Source organism: Phyllobates terribilis, unplaced genomic scaffold (genome assembly GCF_046119375.1).
Source record: "Phyllobates terribilis strain yellow unplaced genomic scaffold, ASM4611937v1 Scaffold_15__1_contigs__length_34870131, whole genome shotgun sequence".
Taxonomy (NCBI): domain Eukaryota; kingdom Metazoa; phylum Chordata; class Amphibia; order Anura; family Dendrobatidae; genus Phyllobates; species Phyllobates terribilis.
The window spans coordinates 7,409,561-7,424,235 of NW_027362775.1; positions in this window are offsets into that span (position 1 = coordinate 7,409,561).

Here is a 14,675-nt window from a genome sequence, read left to right on the forward strand (position 1 = left end):
TCCAAGGGGCATTTAAACTGTCTTGTTAAGTTTCTGCGACCTCCACCGCTCTTCCAAGGGGCATTTAAACCGTCTTGTTAAGCTACTGCGACCAGCACGTCTCTTCCAAGGCTCATTTAAACCGTCTTTTTAAGCTTCTGCGACTTGAACGTCTCTTCCAAGGGGCATTTAAACCGTCTTGTTAAGCTACTATAACCTCCACCACTTTTCCAAGGGGCATCTCAACAGTCTTGTTAAGCTACTGCGACCTGCACTTCTCTTCCAAGGGGCATTTAAACCTTCTTGTTAAGCTACTGCTACCTGCATGTCTCTTCCAAGGGGCATTTAAACCATCTTGTTAAGCTACTGTGACCTCCACCGCTCTTCCAAGGGGCATTTAAACCATCTTGTTAAGCTACTGCGACCTGCACATCTCTTCCAAGCAGCATTTAAACAGTCTAATTAAGCTACTGCGACCTGCACGTCTCTTCAAAGGGGCATTTAAACCGTCTTGTTAAGCTACTGCGACCTCCACCGCTCTTCGAAGGGGCATTTAAACCGTCTTGTTAAGCTACTGCGACCTGCACGTCTCTTTCAAGGGGGACTTAAACTGTCTTGTTAAGCTACTGCGACCTCCACCGCTCTTCCAAGGGGCATTTAAACCGTCTTGTTAAGCTACTGCGACCTGCACGTCTCTTCCAAGGGGCATTTAAACCGTCTTGTTAAGCTACTGCGACCTGCACGTCTCTTCCAAGTGTCATTTAAACCGTCTTGTTAAGCTACTGCGACCTGCATGTCTCTTCCAAGGGGCATTGAAACCGTCTTGTTAAGCTACCCTGACCTCCACCGCTCTTCCAAGGGGCATTTAAACCATCTTGTTAAGCTACTGCGACCTGCAGGTCTCTTCCAAGGGGCATTTAAATCCTCTTATTAAGCTACTGAGACCTGCACGTCTCTTCCAAGGGGCATTTATTTAAACTGTCTTGTTAAGCTAATGCTACCTCCACCTTTCTACCAAGGGGCATTTAAACCGTCTTATTAAGCTACTGCGACCTCCACATCTCTTCCAAGAGGCATTTAAACCGTCTTGTTAAGCTACTGCGACCTTCACGTCTCTTCCAAGGGGCATTTAAACTGTCTTGTTAAGCTACTGCGACGTCCACCGCTCTTCCAAGGGGCATTTAAACCGTCTTGTTAAGCTACTGCGAACTGCACGTCTCTTCCAAGGGGCATTTAAACCATCTTGGTAAGCTACTACGACCTGCAAGCCTATTCCAAGGGGCATTTAAACCCTCTTGTTAAGTTTCTGTGACCTGCACGTCTCTTCCAAGGGGCATTTAAATCGTCTTATTAAGCCACTGCGACCTGCACGTCTCTTCCAAGGGGCATTTAAACCGTCTTGTTAAGCTGCTGCGACCTGCATGTCTCTTCCAAGGGGCATTTAAACCATCATGTTAAGCTACTGCGACCTCCAACGCATTTCCAAGTTGCATTTAAACCGTCTTGTTAAGCTACTACGACCTGCACGTCTCTTCCAAAGGGCATTTAAACCGTCTTGTTAAGCTACTGCGACCTGCACGTCTCTTCCAAGTGTCATTTAAACCGTCTTGTTAAGCTACTGCGACCTGCAAGTCTCTTCCAAGGGGCATTTAAACTGTCTTGTTAAGCCACTGCGACCTCCACCTCTCTTCCAAGGGGCATTTAAAGCGTCTTGTTAAGCTACTGCGACCTGCTCGTCTCTTCCAAGGGGCATTTAAACCGTCTTGTTAAGCTACTGCAACTTGCAAGTCTCTTCCAAGGCTCATTTAAACCGTCTTTTTAAGCTACTGCAACTTGCACGTCTCTTCCAAGGGGCATTTAAACGGTCTTGTTAAGCTGCTGCGACCTGCATGTCTTTTCCAAGGGGCATTTAAACCATCTTGTTAAGCTACTGCGACATCCACCACATTTCCAAGGGGCTTTTAAACCGTCTTGTTAAGCTACTGCGACCTGCACGTCTCTTTCAAGGGGCATTTAAACTGTCTTGTTAAGCTACTGCGACCTCCACCGCATTTCCAAGGGGCATTTAAACCTTCTTGTTAAGCTACTGCGACCTGTTCGTCTATTCCAAGGGGCATTTAAACCGTCTTCTTAAGCTACTGCGACCAGCACGTCTCTTCCAAGGAGCATTTAAACCCTCTTGTTAAGCTACTGCGACTTGCACGTCTCTTCCAAGGGGCATTTAAACCGTCTTGTTAAGCCACAGCTACCTGCACGTCTCTTCAAAGTGGCATTTAAGCCATCTTGTTAAGCTGCTGCGACCTGCATGTCTCTTCCAAGGGGCATTTAAACCCTCTTGTTAAGCTACTGCAACCTGCACGTCTCTTCCAAGGGGGATTTAAACCGTCTTGTTAAGCTACTGCGACCTGCACGTTTCTTCCAAGGGTCATTTAAACCGTCTTGTTAAGCTACTGCGACCTGCATGTCTCTTCCAAGGGGCATTTAAACCGTTTTGTTAAGCTACTGCGACTGGCATGTTTCTTCCAAGGGGCATTTAAACCGTCTTGTTAAGCTACTGCGACCTCCACCGCACTTCCAAGGGGCATTTAAACCGTCTTGCTAAGCTACTGCGACCTGCACATCTCTTCCAAGGGGCATTTAAACCGTCTTGTTAAGCTACTGCGACCTTCACGTCTCTTCCAAGGGGCATTTAAACTGTCTTGTTAAGCTACTGCGACCTCCACCGCTCTTCCAAGGGACATTTAAACCGTCTTGTTAAGCTACTGCAACCTGCACGTCTCTTCCAAGGGGCATTTAAACCATCTTGGTAAGCTACTGTGACCTGCAAGCCTATTCCAAGGGGCATTTAAACCCTCTTGTTAAGTTTCTGTGACCTGCACGTCTCTTCCAAGGGGCATTTAAACCGTCTTATTAAGCCACTGCGACCTGCACGTCTCTTCCAAGGGGCATTTAAACCGTCTTGTTAAGCTACTGCGACCTGCACGTCTCTTCCAAGGGGCATTTAAACCGTCTTGTTAAGCTACTGCGACCTGCACGTCTCTTCCAAGTGTCATTTAAACCGTCTTGTTAAGCTACTGCGACCTGCATGTCTCTTCCAAGGGGCATTGAAACCGTCTTGTTAAGCTACCCTGACCTCCACCGCTCTTCCAAGGGGCATTTAAACCATCTTGTTAAGCTACTGCGACCTGCAGGTCTCTTCCAAGGGGCATTTAAATCCTCTTATTAAGCTACTGAGACCTGCACGTCTCTTCCAAGGGGCATTTATTTAAACTGTCTTGTTAAGCTAATGCTACCTCCACCTTTCTACCAAGGGGCATTTAAACCGTCTTATTAAGCTACTGCGACCTCCACATCTCTTCCAAGAGGCATTTAAACCGTCTTGTTAAGCTACTGCGACCTTCACGTCTCTTCCAAGGGGCATTTAAACTGTCTTGTTAAGCTACTGCGACGTCCACCGCTCTTCCAAGGGGCATTTAAACCGTCTTGTTAAGCTACTGCGAACTGCACGTCTCTTCCAAGGGGCATTTAAACCATCTTGGTAAGCTACTACGACCTGCAAGCCTATTCCAAGGGGCATTTAAACCCTCTTGTTAAGTTTCTGTGACCTGCACGTCTCTTCCAAGGGGCATTTAAATCGTCTTATTAAGCCACTGCGACCTGCACGTCTCTTCCAAGGGGCATTTAAACCGTCTTGTTAAGCTGCTGCGACCTGCATGTCTCTTCCAAGGGGCATTTAAACCATCATGTTAAGCTACTGCGACCTCCAACGCATTTCCAAGTTGCATTTAAACCGTCTTGTTAAGCTACTACGACCTGCACGTCTCTTCCAAAGGGCATTTAAACCGTCTTGTTAAGCTACTGCGACCTGCACGTCTCTTCCAAGTGTCATTTAAACCGTCTTGTTAAGCTACTGCGACCTGCAAGTCTCTTCCAAGGGGCATTTAAACTGTCTTGTTAAGCCACTGCGACCTCCACCTCTCTTCCAAGGGGCATTTAAAGCGTCTTGTTAAGCTACTGCGACCTGCTCGTCTCTTCCAAGGGGCATTTAAACCGTCTTGTTAAGCTACTGCAACTTGCAAGTCTCTTCCAAGGCTCATTTAAACCGTCTTTTTAAGCTACTGCAACTTGCACGTCTCTTCCAAGGGGCATTTAAACGGTCTTGTTAAGCTGCTGCGACCTGCATGTCTTTTCCAAGGGGCATTTAAACCATCTTGTTAAGCTACTGCGACATCCACCACATTTCCAAGGGGCTTTTAAACCGTCTTGTTAAGCTACTGCGACCTGCACGTCTCTTTCAAGGGGCATTTAAACTGTCTTGTTAAGCTACTGCGACCTCCACCGCATTTCCAAGGGGCATTTAAACCTTCTTGTTAAGCTACTGCGACCTGTTCGTCTATTCCAAGGGGCATTTAAACCGTCTTCTTAAGCTACTGCGACCAGCACGTCTCTTCCAAGGCGCATTTAAACCCTCTTGTTAAGCTACTGCGACTTGCACGTCTCTTCCAAGGGGCATTTAAACCGTCTTGTTAAGCCACAGCTACCTGCACGTCTCTTCAAAGTGGCATTTAAGCCATCTTGTTAAGCTGCTGCGACCTGCATGTCTCTTCCAAGGGGCATTTAAACCCTCTTGTTAAGCTACTGCAACCTGCACGTCTCTTCCAAGGGGGATTTAAACCGTCTTGTTAAGCTACTGCGACCTGCACGTTTCTTCCAAGGGTCATTTAAACCGTCTTGTTAAGCTACTGCGACCTGCATGTCTCTTCCAAGGGGCATTTAAACCGTTTTGTTAAGCTACTGCGACTGGCATGTTTCTTCCAAGGGGCATTTAAACCGTCTTGTTAAGCTACTGCGACCTCCACCGCACTTCCAAGGGGCATTTAAACCGTCTTGCTAAGCTACTGCGACCTGCACATCTCTTCCAAGGGGCATTTAAACCGTCTTGTTAAGCTACTGCGACCTTCACGTCTCTTCCAAGGGGCATTTAAACTGTCTTGTTAAGCTACTGCGACCTCCACCGCTCTTCCAAGGGACATTTAAACCGTCTTGTTAAGCTACTGCAACCTGCACGTCTCTTCCAAGGGGCATTTAAACCATCTTGGTAAGCTACTGTGACCTGCAAGCCTATTCCAAGGGGCATTTAAACCCTCTTGTTAAGTTTCTGTGACCTGCACGTCTCTTCCAAGGGGCATTTAAACCGTCTTATTAAGCCACTGCGACCTGCACGTCTCTTCCAAGGGGCATTTAAACCGTCTTGTTAAGCTGCTGCGACCTGCATGTCTCTTCCAAGGGGCATTTAAACCATCATGTTAAGCTACTGCGACCTCCACCGCATTTCCAAGTTGCATTTAAACCGTCTTGTTAAGCTACTGCGACCTGCACGTCTCTTTCAAGCGGCATTTAAACTGTCTTGTTAAGCTACTGCGACCACCACCGCTCTTCCAAGGGGCATTTAAACCATCTTCTAAAGCTACTGCGACCTCCACCGCACTTCCAAGGGGCATTTAAACCATCTTTTGAAGCCACTGCGACCTGCACGTCTCTTTCAAGGGGCATTTAAACTGTCTTGTTAAGCTACTGCGACCTGCACGTCTCTTCCAAGTGGCATTTAAACCGTCTTGTTAAGCTACTGCGACCTGCACGTCTCTTCCAAGGGGCATTTAAACCGTCTTATTAAGCTACTGCGACCTGTACATCTCTTCCAAGGGGCATTTAAACCGTCTTATTAAGCTACTGTGACCTGCACGTCTCTTCGAAGGGGCATTTAAACCGTCTTGTTAAGCTACTGCGACCTTCTCGTTTATTCCAAGGGGCATTTAAACTGTCTTGTTAAGCTACTGTGACCAGCACGTCTCTTCCAAGCCGCATTTAAACCGTCTTGTTAAGCTACTGCGACCTGCACGTCTCTTCCAAGTGGCATTTAAAGCGTCTTGTTAAGCTACTGCTACCTGCACGTCTCTTCCATGGGACATTTAAACCCTCTTGTTAAGCTCCTGCGACCTGCACGTCTCTTGAAGGGGGCATTTAAACCCTTTTTTTAAGCTGCTGCGACCTGCACGTCTCTTCCAAGGGGCATTTAAACTGTCTTGTTAATCTACTGCGACCTCCATCTCTCTTCCAAGGGGCATTTAAACCATGAAATTAAGCTACTGCGACCTGCACATCTCTTCCAAGCAGCATTTAAACAGTCTAATTAAGCTACTGCGGCCTGCACGTCTCTTCAAAGGGGCATTTAAACCGTCTTGTTAAGCTACTGCGACCTCCACCGCTCTTCCAAGGGGCATTTAAACCGTCTTGTTAAGCTACTGCGACCTGCACGTCTCTTTCAAGGGGGACTTAAACTGTCTTGTTAAGCTACTGCGACCTCCACCGCTCTTCCAAGGGGCATTTAAACCGTCTTGTTAAGCTACTGCGACCTGCACGTCTCTTCCAAGTGTCATTTAAACCGTCTTGTTAAGCTACTGCGACCTGCAAGTCTCTTCCAAAGGGCATTTAAACTGTCTTGTTAAGCTACTGCGACCTCCACCTCTCTTCCAAGGGGCATTTAAAGCATTTTGTTAAGCTACTGCGACCTGCTCGTCTCTTCCAAGGGGCATTTAAACCGTCTTGTTAAGCTACTGCAACCTGCAAGTCTCTTCCAAAGCTCATTTAAACCGTCTTTTTAAGCTACTGAGACTTGCACGTCTCTTCCAAGGGGGATTTAAACCATCTTGTTTAGCTACTGCGACCTGCACGTCTCTTCAAAGGGGTATTTAAACCGTCTTGTTAAGCTACTATGACCTGCATGTCTCTACCAAGGGGCATTTAAACCGTCATGTTAAGCTACTGCCACCTGCACGTCTCTTCCAAGGCTCATTTAAACCGTGTTTTTAAGCTACTGCGACTTGCACATCTCTTCCAAGAGGCATTTCAACCGTCTTGGTAATCTACTGCGACCTGCAAGCCTATTCCAAGGGGCATTTAAACCCTCTTGTTAAGCTACTGCGACCTGCACGTCTCTTCCAAGGGGGATTTAAACCGTCTTGTTAAGCTACTGCGACCTGCACGTCTCTTCCAAGGTGCATTTAAACCGTCTTGTTAAGCTACTGTGACCTGCACGTCTCTTCCAAGGGGCATTTAAACCATCTTATTAAGCTACTGCGACCTCCACCGCTCTTCCAAGGGGCATTTAAACTGTCTTGTTAAGCTACTGCGACCTCCACCTCTCTTCCAAGGTGCATTTAAACCATCTTATTAAGCTACTGCGACCTGCACATCTCTTCCAAGGGGCATTTAAACCGTCTGATTAAGCTACTGAGACCTGCACGTCTCTTCCAAGGGGCATTTAAACTGTCTTGTTAAGCTAATGCTACCTCCACCTCTCTTCCAAGGGGCATTTAAACCGTCTTGTTAAGCTACTGCGACCTTCACGTCTCTTCCAAGGGGCATTTAAGCTGTCTTGTTAAGCTACTGCGACCTCCACCGCTCTTCCAAGGGGCATTTAAACCGTCTTGTTAAGCAACTGCGACCTGCAAGCCTATTCCAAGGGGCATTTAAACCCTCTTGTTATGTTTCTGAGACCTGCAGGTCTTTTCCAAGGGGCATTTAAACCGTCTTGTTAAGCCACTGCGACCTGCATGTCTCTTCCAAGGGGCATTTAAACCATCTTGTTAAGCTACTGCGACCTCCACCGCACTTCCAAGGGGCATTTAAACCGTCTTGCTAAGCTACTGCGACCTGCACATCTCTTCCAAGGGGCATTTAAACCGTCTTGTTAAGCTACTGCGACCTTCACGTCTCTTCCAAGGGGCATTTAAACTGTCTTGTTAAGCTACTGCGACCTCCACCGCTCTTCCAAGGGGCATTTAAACCGTCTTGTTAAGCTACTGCTACCTGCACGTCTCTTCCAAGGGGCATTTAAACCATCTTGGTAAGCTACTGCGACCTGCAAGCCTATTCCAAGGGGCATTTAAACCCTCTTGTTAAGTTTCTGTGACCTGCACGTCTCTTCCAAGGGGCATTTAAATCGTCTTATTAAGCCACTGCGACCTGCACTTCTCTTCCAAGGGGCATTTAAACCGTCTTGTTAAGCTACTGCAACCTGCACGTCTCTTCCAAGGGGCATTTAAACCATCATGTTAAGCTACTGCGACCTCCACCGCATTTCCAAGTTGCATTTAAACCGTCTTGTTAAGCTACTGCGACCTGCACGTCTCTTTCAAGGGGCATTTAAACTGTCTTGTTAAGCTACTGCGACCTCCACCGCTCTTTCAAGGGGCATTTAAACTGTCTTGTTAAGCTACTGCGACCTGCACGTCTCTTCCAAGTGGCATTTAAACCGTCTTGTTAAGCTACTGCGACCTGCACGTCTCTTCCAAGGGGCATTTAAACTGTCTTGTTAAGCTACTGCGACCTCTACCGCTCTTCCAAGGGGCATTTAAACCGTCTTGTTAAGCTACTGCTACCTGCACGTCTCTTCCAAGGGGCATTTAAACCATCTTGGTAAGCTACTGCGACCTGCAAGCCTATTCCAAGGGGCATTTAAACCCTCTTGTTAAGTTTCTGTGACCTGCACGTCTCTTCCAAGGGGCATTTAAATCGTCTTATTAAGCCACTGCGACCTGCACTTCTCTTCCAAGGGGCATTTAAACCGTCTTGTTAAGCTACTGCAACCTGCACGTCTCTTCCAAGGGGCATTTAAACCATCATGTTAAGCTACTGCGACCTCCACCGCATTTCCAAGTTGCATTTAAACCGTCTTGTTAAGCTACTGCGACCTGCACGTCTCTTTCAAGCGGCATTTAAACTGTCTTGTTAAGCTTCTGCGACCTCCACCGCTCTTCCAAGGGGCATTTAAACCATCTTGTTAAGCTACTGCGACCTCCACCGCACTTCCAAGGGGCATTTAAACCGTCTTTTTAAGCCACTGCGACCTGCACGTCTCTTTCAAGGGGCATTTAAACTGTCTTGTTAAGCTACTGCGACCTCCACCGCTCTTTCAAGGGGCATTTAAACTGTCTTGTTAAGCTACTGCGACCTGCACGTCTCTTCCAAGTGGCATTTAAACCGTCTTGTTAAGCTACTGCGACCTGCACGTCTCTTCCAAGGGGCATTTAAACTGACTTTTTAAGTTACTGTGACCTCCACCTCTCTTGCAATTGGCATTTAAACCGTCTTATTAAGTTACTGCGACCTGTACATCTCTTCCAAGGGGCATTTAAACCGTCTTATTAAGCTACTGTGACCTGCATGTCTCTTCCAAGGGGCATTTAAACTGTCTTGTTATGCTTCTGCGACCTCCACCGCTCTTCCAAGGGGCATTTAAACCGTCTTGTTAAGCTACTGCGACCTACTCGTTTATTCCAAGAGGCATTTAAACCGTCTTGTTAAGCTACTGCGACCTGCAGTTCTCTTCCAAGGGGCATTTAAACCGTCTTGTTAAGCCACTGCTACCTGCACGTCTCTTCAAAGTGGCATTTAATCTGTCTTGTTAAGCTTCTATGACCTGCATGTCTCTTCCACGGGGCTTTTAAACCGTCTTGTTAAGCTACTGCACCCTCCACCGCACTTCCAAGGGGCATTTAAACCATCTTGTTAAGCTACTGCGACCTGCACGTCTTTTTAAGCTGCTGCGACCTGCATGTCTCTTCCAAGGGGCATTTAAACCATCTTGTTAAGCTACTGCGACCTCCACCGCTCTTCCAAGGGGCATTTAAATCGTCTTGTTAAGCTACTGCGACGTGCACGTCTCTTCCAAGTGGCATTTAAAGCTTCTTGTTAAGCTAATGCGACCTGCACGTCTTTTCCAAGGGGCATTTAAACTGTATTTTTAAGTTACTGTGACCTCCACCTCTCTTCCAAGGGGCATTTAAACCGTCTTATTAAGCTACTGCGACCTGCACATCTCTTCCAAGGGGCATTTAAACCATATTATTAAGCTACTGCTACCTGCACGTCTCTTCCAAGGGGCATTTAAACTGTCTTGTTAAGCTTCTGCGACCTCCACCGCTCTTCCAAGGGGCATTTAAACCGTCTTGTTAAGCTACTGCGACCTGCACGTCTCTTCCAAGGCTCATTGAAACCGTCTTTTTAAGCTTCTGCGACTTGAACGTCTCTTGCAAGGGGCATTTAAACCGTCTTGTTAAGCTACTATTACCTCCACCACTTTTCCAAGGGGCATCTCAACAGTCTTGTTAAGCTACTGCGACCTGCACGTCTCTTCCAAGGGGCATTTAAACCTTCTTGTTAAGCTACTGCTACCTGCATGTCCCTTCCAAGGGGCATTTAAACCATCTTGTTAAGCTACTGTGACCTCCACCGCTCTTCCAAGGGGCATTTAAACCATCTTGTTAAGCTACTGCGACCTGCACGTCTCTTCCAAGGGACATTTAAACCCTCTTGTTAAGCTCCTGCGACCTGCACGTCTCTTGAAAGGGGCATTTAAACCCTTTTTTTAAGCTACTGCGACCTCCACCGCTCTTCCAAGGGGCATTTAAACCGTCTTGTTAAGCTACTGCGACCTGCACATCTCTTTCAAGGGGGACTTAAACTGTCTTGTTAAGCTACTGCGACCTCCACCGCTCTTCCAAGAGGCATTTAAACCGTCTTGTTAAGCTACTGCGACCTGCAGGTCTCTTCCAAGGGGCATTTAAACCGTCTTGTTAAGCTACTGCGACCTGCACGTCTCTTCCAAGTGTCATTTAAACCGTCTTGTTAAACTACTGCAACCTGCAAGTCTCTTCCAAGGCTCATTTAAACCGTCTTTTTAAGCTACTGAGACTTGCACGTCTCTTCCAAGGGGCATTTAAACGGTCTTGTTAAGCTACTGTAACCTCCACCACTTTTCCAAGGGGCATCTCAACAGTCTTGATAAGCTACTGCGAACTGCATGTCTCTTCCAAGGGGCATTTAAACCGTCTTGTTAAGCTGCTGCGACCTGCATGTCTTTTCCAAGGGGCATTTAAACCATCTTGTTAAGCTACTGCGACCTCCACCGCATTTCCAAGGGGCATTTAAACCGTCTTGTTAAGCTACTGCGACCTGCACGTCTCTTTCAAGGGGCATTTAAACTGTCCTGTTAAGCTACTGCGACCTCCACCGCTCTTCCAAGGGGCATTTAAACCTTCTTGTAAAGCTACTGCGACCTGCTCGTCTATTCCAAGGGGCATTTAAACCGTCTTGTTAAGCTACTGCGACCAGCACGTCTCTTCCAAGATGCATTTAAACCCTCTTGTTAAGCTACTGCGACTTGCACGTCTCTTCCAAGGGGCATTTAAACCATCTTGTTAAGCCACAGCTACCTGCACGTCTCTTCAAAGTGGCATTTAAGCCATCTTGTTAAGCTGCTGCGACCTGCATGTCTCTTCCAAGGGGCATTTAAACCCTCTTGTTAAGCTACTGCAACCTGCACGTCTCTTCCAAGGTGGATTTAAAGCGTCTTGTTTAGCTACTGCGACCTGCACGTCTCTTCAAGGGGCATTTAAACCGTCATGTTAAGCTACTGCCACCTGCACGTCTCTTCCAAGGCTCATTTAAACCGTGTTTTTAAGCTACTGCGACTTGCACGTCTCTTCCAAGGTCATTTAAACCGTCTTGTTAAGCTACTGCGACCTGCATGTCTCTTCCAAGGTGCATTTCAACCGTCTTGTTAAGCTACTGCGACTGGCATGTCTCTTCCAAGGGGCATTTAAACCGTCTTGTTAAGCCACTGCGACCTGCACGTCTCTTCCAAGGGGCATTTAAACCATCTTTTTAAGCTGATGCGAACTGCATGTCTCTCCCAAATGGCATTTAAACCAACTTGTTATGCTACTGCGACCTCCACCGCTCCTCCCAAGGGCATTTAAACCATCTTGCTAAGCTTCTGCTACCTGCACGTCTCTTCCAAGAGGCATTTCAACCGTCTTGGTAATCTACTGCGACCTGCAAGCCTATTCCAAGGGGCATTTAAACCCTCTTGTTAAGCTACTGCGACCTGCACGTCTCTTCCAAGGGGGATTTAAACCGTCTTGTTAAGCTACTGCGACCTGCACGTCTCTTCCAAGGTGCATTTAAACCGTCTTGTTAAGCTACTGCGACCTGCACGTCTCTTCCAAGGGGCATTTAAACCATCTTATTAAGCTACTGCGACCTCCACCGCTCTTCCAAGGCGCATTTAAACTGTCTTGTTAAGCTACTGCGACCTCCCACTCTCTTCCAAGGTGCATTTAAACCATCTTATTAAGCTACTGCGACCTGCACATCTCTTCCAAGGGGCATTTAAACCGTCTGATTAAGCTACTGAGACCTGCACGTCTCTTCCAAGGGGCATTTAAACTGTCTTGTTAAGCTAATGCAACCTCCACCTCTCTTCCAAGGGGCATTTAAACCGTCTTATTAAGCTACTGCGACCTGCACATCTCTTCCAAGGGGCATTTAAACCGTCTTGTTAAGCTACTGCGACCTTCACGTCTCTTCCAAGGGGCATTTAAACTGTCTTGTTAAGCTGCTGCGACCTCCACCGCTCTTCCAAGGGGCATTTAAACCGTCTTGTTAAGCTACTGCGACCTGCAAGCTTATTCCAAGGGGCATTTAAACCCTCTTGTTATGTTTCTGAGACCTGCACGTCTCTTCCAAGGGGCATTTAAACCGTCTTGTTAAGCCACTGCGACCTGCATGTCTCTTCCAAGGGGCATTTAAACCATCTTGTTAAGCTACTGCGACCTCCACCGCACTTCCAAGGGGCATTTAAACCGTCTTGCTAAGCTACTGCGACCTGCACATCTCTTCCAAGGGGCATTTAAACCGTCTTGTTAAGCTACTGCGACCTTCACGTCTCTTCCAAGGGGCATTTAAAATGTCTTGTTAAGCTTCTGCGACCTCCACCGCTCTTCCAATGGGCATTTAAACCGTCTTGTTAAGCTACTGCGACCTGCACGTCTCTTCCAAGGGGCATTTAAACCATCTTGGTAAGCTACTGCGACCTGCAAGCCTATTCCAAGGGGAATTTAAACCCTCTTGTTAAGTTTCTGTGACCTGCACGTCTCTTCCAAGGGGCATTTAAACCGTCTTATTAAGCCACTGCGACCTGCACGTCTCTTCCAAGGGGCATTTAAACCGTCTTATTAAGCCACTGCGACCTGCACGTCTCTTCCACGGGGCATTTAAACCGTCTTGTTAAGCTGCTGCGACCTGCATGTCTCTTCCAAGGGGCATTTAAACCATCATGTTAAGCTACTGCGACCTCCACCGCATTTCCAAGTTGCATTTAGACCGTCTTGTTAAGCTACTGCGACCTGCACGTCTCTTTCAAGCGGCATTTAAACTGTCTTGTTAAGCTACTGCGACCTCCACCGCTCTTCCAAGGGGCATTTAAACCATCTTGTTAAGCTACTGCGACCTCCACCGCACTTCCAAGGGGCATTTAAACCGTCTTTTTAAGCCACTGCGACCTGCACGTCTCTTTCAAGGGGCATTTAAACTGTCTTGTTAAGCTACTGCGACCTCCACCTTCTCTTTCAAGGATCATTTAAACTGTCTTGTTAAGCTACTGCGACCTGCACGTCTCTTTCAAGTGGCATTTAAAACGTCTTCTTAAGCTACTGCGACCTGCACGTCTCTTCCAAGGGGCATTTAAACTGTCTTTTTAAGTTACTGTGACCTCCAACTCTCTTCCAAGGGGCATTTAAACCATCTTATTAAGCTACTGCGACCTGTACATCTCTTCCAAGGGGCATTTAAACCGTCTTATTAAGCTACTGTGACCTGCACGTCTCTTCCAAGGGGCATTTAAACTGTCTTGTTAAGCTTCTGCGACCTCCACCGCTCTTCCAAGTGGCATTTAAACCGTCTTGTTAAGCTACTGCGACCTGCTCGTTTATTCCATTCCAAGGGGCATTTAAACTGTCTTGTTAAGCTACTGTGACCAGCACGTCTCTTCCAAGCCGCATTTAAACCGTCTTGTTAAGCTACTGCGACCTGTACATCTCTTCCAAAGGGCATTTAAACTGTCTTATTAAGCTACTGTGACCTGCACGTCTCTTCCAAGGGGCATTTAAACTGTCTTGTTAAGCTGCTGCAACCTCCACCGCTCTTCCAAGGGGCATTTAAACCGTCTTGTTAAGCTACTGCGACCTGCTCGTTTATTCCAAGGGGCATTTAAACTGTCTTGTTAAGCTACTGTGACCAGCACGTCTCTTCCAAGCCGCATTTAAACCGTCTTGTTAAGCTACTGCGACCTGCATGTCTCTTCCAAGGGGCATTTAAACCGTCTTGTTAAGCCACTGCTACCTGCACGTCTCTTCAAAGTGGCATTTAATCTGTCTTGTTAAGCTGCTGCGACCTGCATGTCTCTTCCAGGGGGCATTTAAACCGTCTTGTTAAGCTACTGCACCCTCCACCGCACTTCCAAGGGGCATGTAAACCGTCTTGTTAAGCTACTGCGACCTGCACGGCTTTTTAAGCTGCTGCGACCTGCATGTCTCTTCCAAGGGGCATTTAAACCGTCTTGTTAAGCTACTGCGACCTGCACGTCTCTTCCAAGTGGCATTTAAAGCGTCTTGTTAAGCTAATGCGACCTGCACGTCTTTTCCAAGGGGCATTTAAACTGTCTTGTTAAGCTACTATAACCTTCACCACTTTTCCAAGGGGCATCTCAACAGTCTTGTTAAGCTAATGCGACCTGCACGTCTCTTCCAAATGGCATTTAAACCATCTTGTTAAGCTACTGCTACCTGCATGTC